At 38.7% G+C, this 14,580-nt stretch overlaps 1 protein-coding gene and 1 pseudogene across 2 annotated transcripts in view; both read left to right on the top strand.

Annotated features, from left to right (window-relative positions):
• DENND2B (DENN domain containing 2B) overlaps window positions 1–14,580 on the top strand; it is a 157,016-nt gene that overhangs the window by 14,214 nt on the left and 128,222 nt on the right. The window lies entirely within an intron of this gene.
• LOC113440185 (cytokine-inducible SH2-containing protein pseudogene) lies at window positions 6,935–8,644 on the top strand (annotated as a pseudogene).

Below are 14,580 nucleotides of genomic sequence, written 5' to 3'. Positions count from 1 at the left end.
TCTAATTTTCTTGCCTCTTTGCCACTATGCTTTTTCCATTATGTTTTCCATCCTTTTGTTAACAAGGAGAGCAGCAGAGTGCCTAGCAATTTCTTGGCATATGTGGGAAGAATAATGCTGCAGTGGGACATCATAAAAGAATTTGCCATTGGGAAGTTAGGAAATGCTGGGAATGCCATTGTCTGCATTTCCAGGGTGGCCCTGCTTTTTCTGTGATCAAATGGTTCTCATCCTTAAATTAACTGCTTCCAGCAATGATTTCCTAGGTTATGTTCTTCTATGAATGACTCAGTGAGTAGACTGCATTTAAACAAACAGAACTTACTATCAGTGCTGGGGTGTATACATTTCAACTATTCAGCCTGAGTTAAAACACTTCTTTTTCTTTTTTTGAAAAAAAATATTTCTTTGCTCTCAGTGATTTTACTATAATAAACAAGAAAGAAATTGAGTCAGCAGATGTCCTGATTCTGATTCTTTGATTAATTTGGAGTGTGAAATTGATCATTCCTAGGAGAAATCAATGGGACCTTTATTCAATCCTTAACTATATTTATTAGGAGGCAAGTTATAAGCTTTAGTCCAGAGTTGTAGGCATATTGAATTCTTTTTACATTCCTGAGGTTCTGTGCTTAAAACAACAACAGGCACACTTAATACCAAGAAGATACTAAGATATTTCCTGTTCAAAATGTCAGATGCAGGAGTTGTGTAATGTGATGGATGGGAAAGGGGGTGGAGATAACATTGTCCACAATAGATTATGTCATGTCTGTTAATGGCCAGAACTTTGTGACTTGAGTGGGTGTACACATGAAGATATTAAATCCCTAAAGTGCTATCATTCTGTTTGCAATTCTCCTTGTTGCTCATTGTGGAAGAGCAAAGACTAGAAAGAGAAAAGATCAGACATCCTCTGAATGGAAGTATCTAAGATCCATTAGGAACGATAAAACAAGTAAGGAATGCTGAATGGCAAGTGGGTAAAAGTTGGATGAATAGAGTTAAAAAAAATAATCAGAGCACCTTGGTGGAGCTCATGGTTGGATCACTGAGTAGGAACACTCCACACTACAATCATTTGTTGAGAATGTATTGGGCTGTTAGATATGATCCTAGTTTTTCCCGTGTGTGTGTGTGTGTGTGTTCCAGAAAGAGGAAATAAATCTATTTCAGTTTTAGATTCTAGCAGCGCATAGTGTTTCCACCAAATATAGAAATATTGTATGTAAAGACCCAAATCTGATGGGATCCTTAAGTGATTTATGATGAAAGCTGAGCTCCTTGCTATGTGGAAGGTGCAGTTTTTCTCTAATTGGAGATCAAAATACCCTATAAGAAGCAATGTGCAAATATCTGGTTGAGAGCCAAAAGAATAAAGGCTGATTCTTTGGGGAAGCCTAATTCTGGAGATTTCTCTGACTTTGCAATCCTTTGGCATTATTTTTTAACCAATGCTGAGTGAATGTCCAGCAACAGACATGGAATTCTCCCTGCATCCTATGGGCCTTATGTGTCAATGCGTCATTCATATATATATGGGCCTTATGTGTCAATGCGTCATTCATATATATATATATATGGTGGCACAGTGGTCAGAATGCAGTATTGCAGACTAACTCTGCCCACAGCTTGGAGTTGGATCCTGATGGGAATCGAGGTTAATTCAGCTTTCCATTTTCTGAGGTCAGTAAAATGAAGACCCAGATTGTTGGAGGTAACATGCTAGCTTTGTAAAGCATTATGTGGTGGTATATAAGTCTACGTGCTATTGCTATATTAACTCCATCCAGTTTTAGATTTGGTGTTGTCTATCTTTGAACTACCTGACATGCTATGCGTTCCTCAGAACTATCTGCAGAATTAAGGGCCACTACGTTCAGTAGAATTCTGTCTTTGGTAAGTGTACATAAGACCTATAAGACTATTTTTTTATTTGCTCTATTTAAAGGTAGGTCTGTTAAAATCAGCTAGCTGAGAACATTTTACTTGATTTTCATGTCTTCTGGAAAAAATCCTGATCCTTCAGAATTTTTCAGTGAAAATTTCAAAAGTTTGAAATGTGATGCCAAGATCCTTCATTCTGTGTGTATGGTGTGACTAAGGCATAGGTTGGGAGGTTAATTTTTCTTCTCATTTCATCAAGCCGTAAGCGTAAGGGATCATGTTTTAGGAAGTTAAGAAATATATATGCCTACAGAGTTGCTTTCGTAGGCCATGATGATATGAAAGGTATTGTAGGCAAAACATTTTGCCTGCACATGCCTCAAGAGACTAAATATTTTTGAGTTGGGTTTATCATGATTGCACAGCATACTTTTATATTGACTTTGGATGTTTAAAGCCTCAATAATATCAGGATATTAAATGTGCAAAACTACTTTTCTTAGTGTTACCCTACTAAGGTACTCTTCTACTGCATGTATTTGGATTGCCTATCTAGTCAGCTACTGAGCATCTTCTCTATGATTTTTACTTGTGCCCTCTTTTATAATAGAGGGCTGCACTTTTCCTGTTTATGGCATGCCAGAATCTGCACAGCAAAAAATAAGGCAAGATTAGAATCTTTAAAAAGTAGGGAGAATCAACATGAAACTATAACCAAATCTCTAATTTTAATTTAGTTACTATTAAATTAATAGGATAACTCCTGTGCATTTATCATTTTTACCTATTGTATTAATTATTATGCTATAAACCAGTGGTGGCTAACCTTTTGGGCACCAAGTGCCCAAAGCACGTGCCTGCGCACCCCCAAAATGCAATGTGTGCGCACCCTGTGCATGTGCCCTCATACATGTGTGTGCCCCCACACCCCCACACATGTGTGTGTGACCCCCATGCCTGCGCCCCGTGTACATGCACATGACCCCTGTGCATGTGCTCTGCCCCCTGCATGTGCACACGTGACCCCTGCGTGTGCGCCCTGCCCCCCCATGCATGTGCACCTCACCCATATGCATACACATGTGCGGAAGACACCCGAAGACCAGCTAGCCGGTGGGAGTGCATGCGCAGGTGCAGCAGAGCTAAGCCAGGGCGATGGCTCATGTGCCCAGAGTTCACTATCACAACTATAGACTGTTTGGGGCTACCCACTAGGACTGGAGGGCACAAGTTGTACCACCCAGATATAATTTTATAAATTACAGGGTATTTATTTTAAATCCAAAGTTATTGCATCTGTCCCATAATTTTCAGTTCTACGCCCTGTAAATTACAAAAATATTCTGAAATCCAACCTTTAGCAGTAGTTCCTGGTTAATTAGATAACTTCTACAGTGAATTCCTGGTTGCTGAAGTTTGGTTACTGTCAGGTTTGGGTCAGATCTGGAATCATGTCAGGTTTTAAAATAATGAAATCCATGTTAAAAGAAAAGCAACAAAGTCCATCTTCAAAAAGATTTCTTTTATTTAGGAAAGCATCAAATTGGCAAAGTCCATGGTAATTCCGGATCTGACCCACAATATTAGAAGTTAGAAACAACCCCCAGAAGTCACATTCTCCAGTAGAAGTAACTCAACATTGCTTGATGTCATAAATTTCCACCTCCAGGCCCCCAAGTCCATACAGCTCGTTTCCCATGGGAAAGAAGATCACCTAGTCATAACACTCTCTTTATCTCCACTCCTTCCCCCCTTAGGAATGTCTCAAGCCCAAAACTCTTTACCCCATTACTGCCACAGAGAAAATAAGAAAAAGAATATACACTAAGACAAACTAAAATGGCTACACTTATGTCAATTTCAGGCTTGAGAGTTACTTTACGCCAAGATTCTACAGGGAATCCATAGTGGAAAACGAGGCATATTACTATATATAGGCTTATTTGCTTTTTATGTATTTTTTCTTTCTTATTGTTTTATCTGCTGGCTAAAGGGGACAATAAGATTTAATGGAATCATTTTGAAATAATTTGCCCTTTTTATAAATTCTTTTAGTAATTCCAGTTTATTTAAAACAGCAGCCAAGCCTTATCAAGCAACAGTTTTTCTATTGCTCGATATGAGCCATATCCAAGGTCACCCTCCTTGTAAGAAAAAAGAAAGCAAGATAGAAGAACTCAAGAATAACAGAATTGTCATGAGAACATTACCAAATCTGATTGTTCCCCCATGTCTCCCTCGCTCTCTTTTTTTTTAATGTCCCAATTTCCCACAGTCAGCTTTTTCATCTTGCCCTTGATTTAAACCAGTGGTTAGTAACAGAAAATACTAGGAAGATCTTTTTTCATTTAGCAAAACACATTAATGATTAGGCTCACCTTTATGGTGTTCACAGTTTTTTCAGGGGGAAGAGATAACATTAAATAGGTAGTGGGTATCGTTTTTTAGCCGTGGAGCATGTCAGAATGAAGGTTCTGATACAACAAATAATTAAGATGAGATATTTCATGGATAATACTGCCAGCACCTTGCAAATGTGTTATTTTCCTCTTATGTCAATTGGGTGTCTGTGCTTTCCCTCAAATAGCTGAGTTGTATTTCTTGCCAATAGGGAGGATCATCTGGACTCTTATTGGGTGAAAGCCCAACTTGGCCCAACTTCCTGCTATACTGCAAAACACGGGCTTGCTGTGGAACCCAAATTCAGTGTTCTTGGTAGATCTGCACCAACCCTGCTGCATAGGAAAAGGGGTCTAAACAATAGAAACACAGAACATTAACAAGGATTTGGGGTTTTTTCCCCCCTTGAAGATAAGAAGAGAACAGAATGCTGGTTAGATGATGGCGTCCTTATAGAGTCCCAATTTCTGCTGGGGTTGAAATGATTTGTGATAGAAAATGTCATCATCTGGGAGTGCCTTAAATGTAGTTTGCCTTTGCAACGGAACTTATATAGAAAACCATAAACTACATTTTTTCTCTCCCAACTACTATCTCTCTTTCTTGATGAATGCAGTCTCAATCTCTGAGTTAGTTTACAGAAACCTTTCCCTGGGGGCCGCGTGACTCACATGGTAAGACATTGGGCCTGTGCACTGCTGAGGTTGGCGGCTCGATTCCAGGAGCGAATAAACCACGTAGGGACAAGAAAGGAGCCTCCCCTGATTGCCTATCGGCATTCAGGCGTCCCGCAGATAAAGATAACACCCCCCCCCAAAAGAACCTGCCTTTCCCTCTATTTTTCCTCAGCGAATCCTTGAGGCGGTAGCAGTTTGATGGGCAAAAGCAGGTTGATATATTCTGAATGTGCTTGTGTTTTCTGTTGCCAGGGGTCTGCAACCTTAAACACTCAAAGAGCCATTTGGACCCATTTCCCATAGAAAAGAATACACCAGGAGCCACAAAACCCAGTCACATGACCTCTCCCAGCTACACCTACCCAGTTTTGTGGCTCCTGGTCTTTTCTTTTCTCTGGGAAACGGGTAACTCTCTGTGCATCTCTCTCTCTCTCTCTCTCTCTCTCTCTCTCTCTCTCTCTCTCTCATCGCTCTCTCTTTCTCCCTCTCTGACTCTCTCATCTCTCTCATCTTTCTCTCTCTCTCATCCCTCTCTCTTTCTCCATTGCTTTGGAATACAGAATGAGTCTCCATCTGCTGCCGTTGCCCTTACCTTCTTAGGCAAGGAGTGACTGGGAGGGGAGGGTGAAGGGTAGGGCCAGCCGACAGCCATAGCAGGGGGAACAAAAGAGCTGCATGTGGCTCTGGAGCAGCGGGTTGCCAACACCCGATCTAGGCATTGTAAGTCTAAAGTAGACAAGATTGGACTCTGTCCCATTCACTTAATAAAATAATAATATATTACAGGTAGTTATTGACTTACGACCCATTGAACCCAATTTTTTTGTTGCTAAGCAAGACATTTGTAAAATAATTTTTGTCCCATTTAATAACCTTTCTTGTCACAATTGTTAATTGAATCACTTCAGTTTTTAAATTAATAACACGGCTGTTATTTAAATTAATAACACGGCAGTTTTTAAATTAATAACACGGCTGTTAAGTGGATTCTCCATTATCTTCACTTGTCAGAAGGTTGCAAAAAGTGATCACATGACCCCAGGTCACTGCAACTGTCATAAGTATGAGTCAGTTACCAAATATCTGAATTTTGATCATGTGACCAAGGTGATGTTGCAACAGTTCTAAGTGTGAAAAACGGTCATAAGTCACTTTTTTCAGTGTGATTGTAAACAGTTAAACAAACTCTTGTAAGTCAAGGAATTCCCTATATTTATTAAATGTATATGTCATGTCATCTATAAGGCAAGTATAGTATGTAATATAAACATATATAACATTGAAGATAGCATCTGACCAACAATGCTAGCAGATGACTGGTGTTTTCGTTCTCTGTGATTTCATTTAATTTAAAAAAACTTTCCTTGTTGGTGTTGATCATTGCAGCTTGTGGCAGGAAATGAAATCCATATGTGATATATGAATAAAGAAGTATTTCCTGTTATCTAGCCCAAGTTGGCCACCGCTCTTCACTGAATGAGTCTCTATTATGAATGTAACAATTTTTTTATCTTTTTTCAGTTTCTACATGGTGTACAACATTTTAAGCACATCCCAGAGTTCAGTGGAGCTTACTGCAAAGTAAATGGATATAGAATTAAAGACTTCAAGTGTAAATGTGCCCACACTCTCTGGGAATAATTCCCACTGAATTTGGTGAGGCTCCCTCTTCTAGTATGCATGTGTCTATATAGTTCTGATATGAGGCAGGAACTGCAAATGATCTGCTTTGAAATGCATTAACGTGGTGAACTATTGGTCTGATAAGGAAATAACGTCAGAGAAGAAAGTCTTCTGTTTGTATTTCAGCCAAACTTACGCATACTGCATCACTTGCCACTAAACCTTTGGGCTAACCTACAGGAGATGGAAAAATGCAATCAGCAAATTTGAATAATTCAACTTTGGCACTTGATCAAATATTTTGGTAAAAGAAGACCAGATCAGTCAAAATGCTGATTGCATCTACTATGTCTGGTAAGTTAGACTTGTGGCTTACCAAGGAAGCTGTAAAATCGGCAGGAATGCAGACAGTATTAAATTTACACTAGTATCTGATTGTAACTGCACGTTGTTGCTTTATGACCAGTGTATTTGCAGTGTTGCTTTTTGGGGGAGGGACTTTTTATTTACAAAACAGCATTTCTGATATGCAAAGTGATTATGCAGCAGAAATGACACACACACACACACACACACACACACACACGCACACTTCCTAACAATCCAAAGAATGAAAAAAACAAACAAACAGAAAGATGGAGGGAGGGAGGAAAAACACTTGAATCTCAGGAAAAATGGCCTAAATGAAAAATGCTGATAGATTAGCTTTAACCAGTGGTGGTATTCAAATAAAGTTGCCACCGGTTTGGTGGGCATGGCTTGGTGGGTGTGCTTTGCATGTGTGCAAACACTTTGCATGCACATGCGTGCCAAATATGCACTTTGCGCAGGCACAGAGGCGTTCTAACTCACCTCCTGCAAGCCTGCACAATGCTGGTCACTGCAGCAGCTGCTGCACGGCGCTATTCTGTGCTGCGCAAAGCAGCTGCGCTTTGAATTCTGGCTATAAAAGTGAGTATGGGAGCCCAGGTGGGCAAGTGAGCCAAACACAGAGCAGTGGAGAGAACTGGTTCGGTGTCTGCTGCTCATCGCTGCTACCAGCTCTCCAGAACCAGGCAGAACTGGTCAAATACCACCACTGGCTTTAACATAGAAATAAAGGAAGTTTTGGGTATTAAGAAAAACTTGGAGTGAAAAGTGTGTGTACAATAATATCTTCTGTCCTGGGATTTGCCTTCCACTTATCTCCTACTTCATTTTGTTCTTGAACTTCAGTCCCTTCCAAATTGGTACGGAAAATTGGGGAAAAAATGCAAAGATAATTGTGGCGAGTTTCTCTTAATCAGGGCTCATTGTAGCATGTTAGTTCTACTTGGGAACTATAGCATCAGGAACTGGAAACAGACAACATATACCTAGCGAAAGGGGGAAAATGTATATATTGCACAAGGTCGCATAGCACTTTGCTTTAAATAATAAAGCTGCCTGAGCTGAAATGCCAGTCCAATAAGTACAGTAATCAGTTCTGATAGAATAAAGCTACACAGATTATGACAGTGGATCCTATCCTTTGGTAGCAGAGGAGAAACTCCCAAGCCTATCGGGTGAAATATTTGCAGTAAACATGTCAGAGCAGGTCATGCAGCCTCCCTTGCCTGATACCCAAGCTTGAAAGCAACTCGTCTCAAACACAGAGACCCAGAGAAGGATCTGCTGTGCATTGCCAGCACATTCTTATATCAGCTGGATTCTTGCAGAAATGACAGCCAATGAAGCCAAGCAGCTGCTTTAGAAGATGCCAGAGGGGAGTTTTCTGGTGTGGGACAGTGCTCATCCCAGCTACCTGCTCACACCAGTAAAAACCATTCACTGAATACACAGATAGATACCATTTCCTTCCTCAAACCTTGGGCGTTGGTCTTTCCCAATGTGGTTAGTCTGATCCAGTATTATTTTCTTTCTTGTACTATGGAGAGTATGGGAGTGATGCTCCCAACCTACCTCCCATGCTTCTCCACCCAAGGACATAATAATATACCATCCAGCCACTGAGCCACAAGGACGTTTCTCCCAGCCTGCAGCACCTCTGCTGACTACAAATGGCTTTGATCCACTGATGGAGTTGTGTTTTTAAGCGGGCAGAGTAAATAAATTGCCAGTAGAAGAGATTGTTTTTCCCATTATCTTCTTACTTATTTTTCTTAGTTACCTAATTTTATTGTTATGCCATGGAAGAAGCAGTATGCACAAGCACACAAATTCAAGGCTGAAAGCTCAATGCACCTCTCTTCTTTCTCTGATTAGCTTTGCAGAAGTACTATTGGTGTGTGCAGACTATTGAACTGTGTAATCACAATTGCATCAGGAACATTCAAGCCTCAGAACTGTATTATTTATTTCCATGGTAGTTACTCTTTCCCTCCCCTACTTTTGAGTACAAATAGAGTATCCTTCTTTTCTGTTTATAAGAAAATTATTTAAAGATGGACATAGTATGTGACTAGCAGTATGGACTTGAATGAAGTCTTCTGGCCATTGGTTCTCTATCATTTGTCTTGATGTATTCATAGTAAAATATTAAATACATTGGAAGCATATAAAAGTTTGACTCCACTTACAATCAACACCCAGACTTTAATTCCTATTAGGTTAACAAAGAGATAACTTGCTTATTTTTTCCAAGTTTATTGAACTTGGATCAGTAAGTCGCTTTTTTTCTCTGTCCCTCTTTGAAGAAGATATTCCTACTTTGAATTAATTTGATCCAAATGATTTGTTGTTAAATTATCCAGTGGAGACTCCTACATATCTGTACTATGAAACATACCATTGTCCTTGGAGAAATAGTCACATCCTGAGTTCATTACTATAGTGTGTTTTTATATTTGTTTGGGAGAGAAAACTTGGGAAACAGGCCATTTTTCTCCTATTACCACATTGGTGTCAACTCGTGAACTGAATGTTAACTCACATTAGTGCTGTACCAGCACAAAGGAGCTTCAGGGAGAACAAAATACCTATACATTCTTTATCACCAGTTTTACTTGTTAGTACTTGCCTGTGTTGATTCTGATACAATGGGGTAGAGAGGATAGCAGGAATTGTCACTCCAGCTTCCATCTTTCCCAATTACTCTAATGCACCTTATATTTATTGAATAGGAAGCTAAAATAATACAGCATTGGCTGTATAGGAATAAGAAAAAATTCTTGGCATTAATTCTGCCTTCCGCTCCTTCCTCTGTCTTATATCAACAGTAGCTGAGGATGGAGAATTTGTGTTGTCAAAAGATCGTCATTCATATATGTCAAAATCCTCAGGAGAGTTATACATACTAGCATGGTTTTGTAGTTCAACAGTGAATACCTGTGCTATCTGTGTGTGCTCCAGGAAGGGATCAAATCCTAGGGCAGTCTTTTCTAACAGCATCCTTCAGATGGGGACAACAGCATCCTGAATTCTAACTGGCTTTGCTGATGGACAATTCTGGGTGGTATAATCCCAACACATCTGATGTTGCCCTAAATACAACTTGAAACAAAAGAAGCAGTCTGCTCCATCAGCAATCCAGTGTGCTTGGTATATCTAGTCAGCGTCAATTTCTTCTCATGTTTTTTTTTCCAGGATTTGTTGTACTTCTAGTTTTATTTTGAATACTTTGATAATTGACATAATGTGTGTATGTGTTGTATCTGCTTTATTGATTAGATTGCTCTCTGTTTCTGGAACAAGGGCAAATGAATGGGAGAATATCTACTAAAAATAAACAAATACAATATATTGTATACTGCACAATGTTTCTGAGAGTCAGGGGCATAAGAAATAGTCCAAGTAAAAAACCTTTGTTTCCCCCCTTTAGCTTTTGTTTTGTTTTGTTTTACCATTGGTAAATTTGTGTGGCTTATAGCTTCCTTTAGTTTGTTTCATAGCAGTTGGTGACATGAAATAAGATGAAGACTTGGTTCTGCTGTTAATATTTTCCAAGTTGCACTGCCAAGCTGTGGATAATGATCTTTCCTTAAACACATGATATTGCAATTCAGAGATAAACACTTCCAATTGATGTTCCACTTTCCAGAAAGTTGTTTTTTTGAGGGCAAAATTGTTAAACCTCAACCCTGGTTCTGATTTAGATGCCCACTTTTGGTGATGCTGCAGTGGCTGGGGTACTTTTATTTTTAAGCATCTGGTGAGATGTGTTAGATCTGATACAGCTGATGTCTTGCTAGATGTGATGATAACAGATGTAGGAAAGGGAGGGCAGCAGAGAAATGGCTAGTAAGGATAGTTCTGGGAACAATTAAGTCTGAAAAAAATCCAGCTCCTGTTTCTGTTTCCTCTTTGATTGTTTTTTAAAGTAGAAATTGAAGGTATGGTTGCATGAAGAAAGATTAACCAATTCACATACCCCATCAAACAGTTTCTACAAGATGCTAAGATTTAAATGAAGATTTATAAACTACAGTGATTGGATTTTCACATTATGCTATAAAAAGAAATTACATTATAGCACACTGCAGTATGAACTAGGGTAGTGACTGCAGAAAGAAGCTTAAAGCCAAACAAAGGGAAAAGCAATAATTCAAGAAATAAATTGCATTCAAGTATCAATTCATTATGTAGAAATTGATTGAAGTAATAATATTTTTCTAAGTTCATAGTTGCCTTGAATTCCCTTTTCCATTCTCCCAAGAATTTTAAATGATAGATCTTATTATTATGATTTGAGGAACAGTTGTGATTGTAGGAGTGAAATTAGAGAAGAAACTGTTGGAAGGTCAGCTTGGAGATCACAAGAAACCTATTATAGATCTCTTTTCTCTGGAGGAGAACATTGTCTTCACCTATTGGGCTGGACCTTGAAAGCAATTGTCTATTGTTTTGTCATTTTCAGGCTTCAGAAATTTGGTCTTGTCAACTTAGAGTATGTGCTACAAAACCTCAGGTAGCCACTAAGATAAGCAGGGAAGAGATACAGAAAATTCTGTCTTTGTTGTTTCCTAATGTTTGCTATATATTTATGATACTTGCATGCTATTAAAACGTGAGTGGTTAATAGCATACTACAGTCAATGCATTTGAATTAAAATGTGCACAGTAAGATCATTAATTATACAGTGAAAACCAATTAAGAAAGGATAGAATTAAAATGCCACAATTTAGAATATAAACAATAGCAATAATAATAAAACTCTTTAACAACCACCACAATTGGCATTATCTTATTCTGTGAATACACTTCAGAAAAATTCCATTTTCAGTGACTGCTGAAGGGCCACCAGTGATGAAAGTAGTTTAAGAGAATGGGCAATGATTTCCAGGGAATGATATTCAAAAGTGGGCAAGTTCACTTAACGTGGACACTAAAGTTACATTGTGATATAGTGCTATTGTCTCTGTTTTAATAGTGCTATCTTTAGTTTACTTTCTTGTGAAATTGATGATACATAAACACTATAAATTAATACATGGGTAAAAAAACATTTACAAAAAGTCTAGTGGCGTATTCTGTCTGCTGGTTGAAGGAAGATGCTGCTGATAAATTCGAATCTCTTCAAAGTGGAAAAATTACAAGAATGTAAAAAGAAACAAACCACAATTTTCAATATTTCAATTCTAATATACTGTAAGTCAGTATTTCCAACCTTTTCTGTGTTGGTGGACTGGAACAGGAGAGGGGAGTGGGGGAAGGGGGGATGGTTTGTGGGGAGGGGCAGGTGTGTGCACACACATTTGTTGCTCACACAAATGGGGCTGTGAGTGCCAGTGACACTCATACATGTGAGGCCGCGAGCTCCTGCAATGCTTGCATGAATGAGGCCCCAAGCGCTCGTGAGGCCCCAGGTGTCTGTGACGCTTGCACGAGTGAGGCCTTGAGCATCCACTATGCTCGTGCAAGTGATGCCGCAAGCCGCTGTGATGCTCATGTGAGTGGGGCTATGCACGCATGCACCAGCCAGCCACTCACATGTCCCGTTTATGAATAGGCTGCGACCCACAGGTTGTACAGGTTGCTTAAACCCTTGCTGTAAGTAATATATCCATATTTTGGGGATTAATGCTCTTCTGGAAAATGGATTTTATAGAAAAAATCACCATAATACAGCATTTAGCTTAGGTAGTCCCCTCAAAAAAGCAAAGTACTTCTTTTTTAACCAGAGACATATGTTCATTGTATGGAAAGAATGGTTTCCCATGCTTGAAGAAGGCACTAGTGTTCTCTTTCTAGTCATTTGTGAGTTAACATGAACAGGAATAACATCCATGTGACCGCACAGAAACCTATATACAAGTTTCTGTATTCTCATGTGAAGCTTATGCCTAAGCCAATGAGAGAAGATTTAAGGGTAGGGACAGGGAGGGGCTTGAGTCTTGTGCTCTTATAGAAATGCCTTTCTGCAATGATGCTGCATTGTGAAGGACAATAAACGTGGCAGCTTTATCAACTACCTGATCTCAGACTGAGAAAGCAATTCTGAATAAACCAGACAGCTGCATGAAAGTTTCCACTATCTCCATTTTACCCAGATCTGTTCTGTTGGAGTTGGTAAAGAGAATATTTAGCTGTCCTTGATGTGAAATTAACCAGCTGAGGAATTCATACTTTGGTTTAAATCCAAACTTAATCTCAAAGATGTTTGTTTAACAGAGTTAACTGGATTACCCTTAGCTGCTTTCAACAGAGAATGTAATATGTCTGAATGTTGCACATAATGAAATGGAAGGCTTCTATTCTGGAATGGAGCATACTTCCTGTTCACTTCATCTGCTGCTGATTTAGGATAATTGAAAAAATTTTCAGCTCTCTTATGGAGTCCAAAGAGAATATTCTCCTCTTTGAATTTAATCTACAGGGAAATCATGAACCCAGTCTTCAAAAATCTTTTAAAGATCACTCTGTGCTAAATGATCTTTTCCCACCAATGTTATTAAAACATGACCTTTGTTTCTTGCTGAAGTTCATAGACTTTCTTCCTCAGCACATCCACCAATCATCGTATTTCTCTTAATGGAAATCCACAGGAAGCATCCAGTAGACTGGGTTAAACATATGCAAAAAGAAAAAAAAGTGTAGCTAGTAATACTGATACAGCTTCAGAATACCACAGTTCAAAAGAATGCAAATCCTCTCCAGTAAATAATTACAACCACTGCTTCATTTTACCCCAAAACATAAAATGAAGCCTTAGGCCCATACTTCAGCATTCCTTATTATACTTTGGGGAACTAGGATGCTTAAAAATATGAAGAACAATAGTCTTCCTCCAGTGTTCTCCCTATAATTCAGGAGGTAATACATGTTTTCAAGATTAGTACCTGGTGATAATTTGATTCTTTGTGAATTTCTCCAGCCTCTCTTAAGGTGCAGAATTGAAGGCCTTCATGGTGTGTGTTAGTCAATTTAACTATTCTAGAAAGAAATAGGTAATAGTCCTGAAAATTGGTCCTGAATCTTCCAACATATAGTTTTATTGGATGGCCCCGAGTTTGTGCACAAAAGGAGTTTATAATGTCATTATCTTGTATTCTCCTTTCCAGGGTGGATAAAAATAGATTTTTTAAACAAAAATTAAAAACAGGATTGTTTTTATTTAAATCAGATTTTTTAAAATCAAATTTATTTTAATAAAATGCTTTTGGACTAAAAATCTAACTAAAGATAGTTTTCTATTTAAGATACATTAATCATTTAGTTTATTCAGCATGAAATGGAGTTTAGTTACAGTATATAGCATGAGACTGTATATTCTGCAATATTTACATTTTTGGTAAACTCATTTAATGAATCCAAGCTCTGCAAGCTGAGATAATATGCACTGCATTGATGCATTCCCAACAATTTCACAGTAACCATGAAATAAATCATAAAACAAAGTTAAGGAATATTCCTTTATCCCATTGTTTTATAAATCTATGCACACTACAAACTCTATGATAGTTTGAAGAGAAATGCATCTGTACCACCAGGCTCTAAGTGTGAGGAGCAAGGGCAAGCAGTAAAAATGAAAGTGAAACCAGTTGTGATTCGCCAGCAGCCTGTGCAGACAGCAGC

The sequence above is a fragment of the Pseudonaja textilis genome, chromosome 1 (genome assembly GCF_049901715.1).
Source record: "Pseudonaja textilis isolate UNSWEBS1 chromosome 1, rPseTex1.2, whole genome shotgun sequence".
NCBI lineage: Eukaryota > Metazoa > Chordata > Lepidosauria > Squamata > Elapidae > Pseudonaja > Pseudonaja textilis.
Note: the sequence above shows the minus strand (reverse complement) of the source record. Positions and strands in the feature narration are given on the sequence as shown.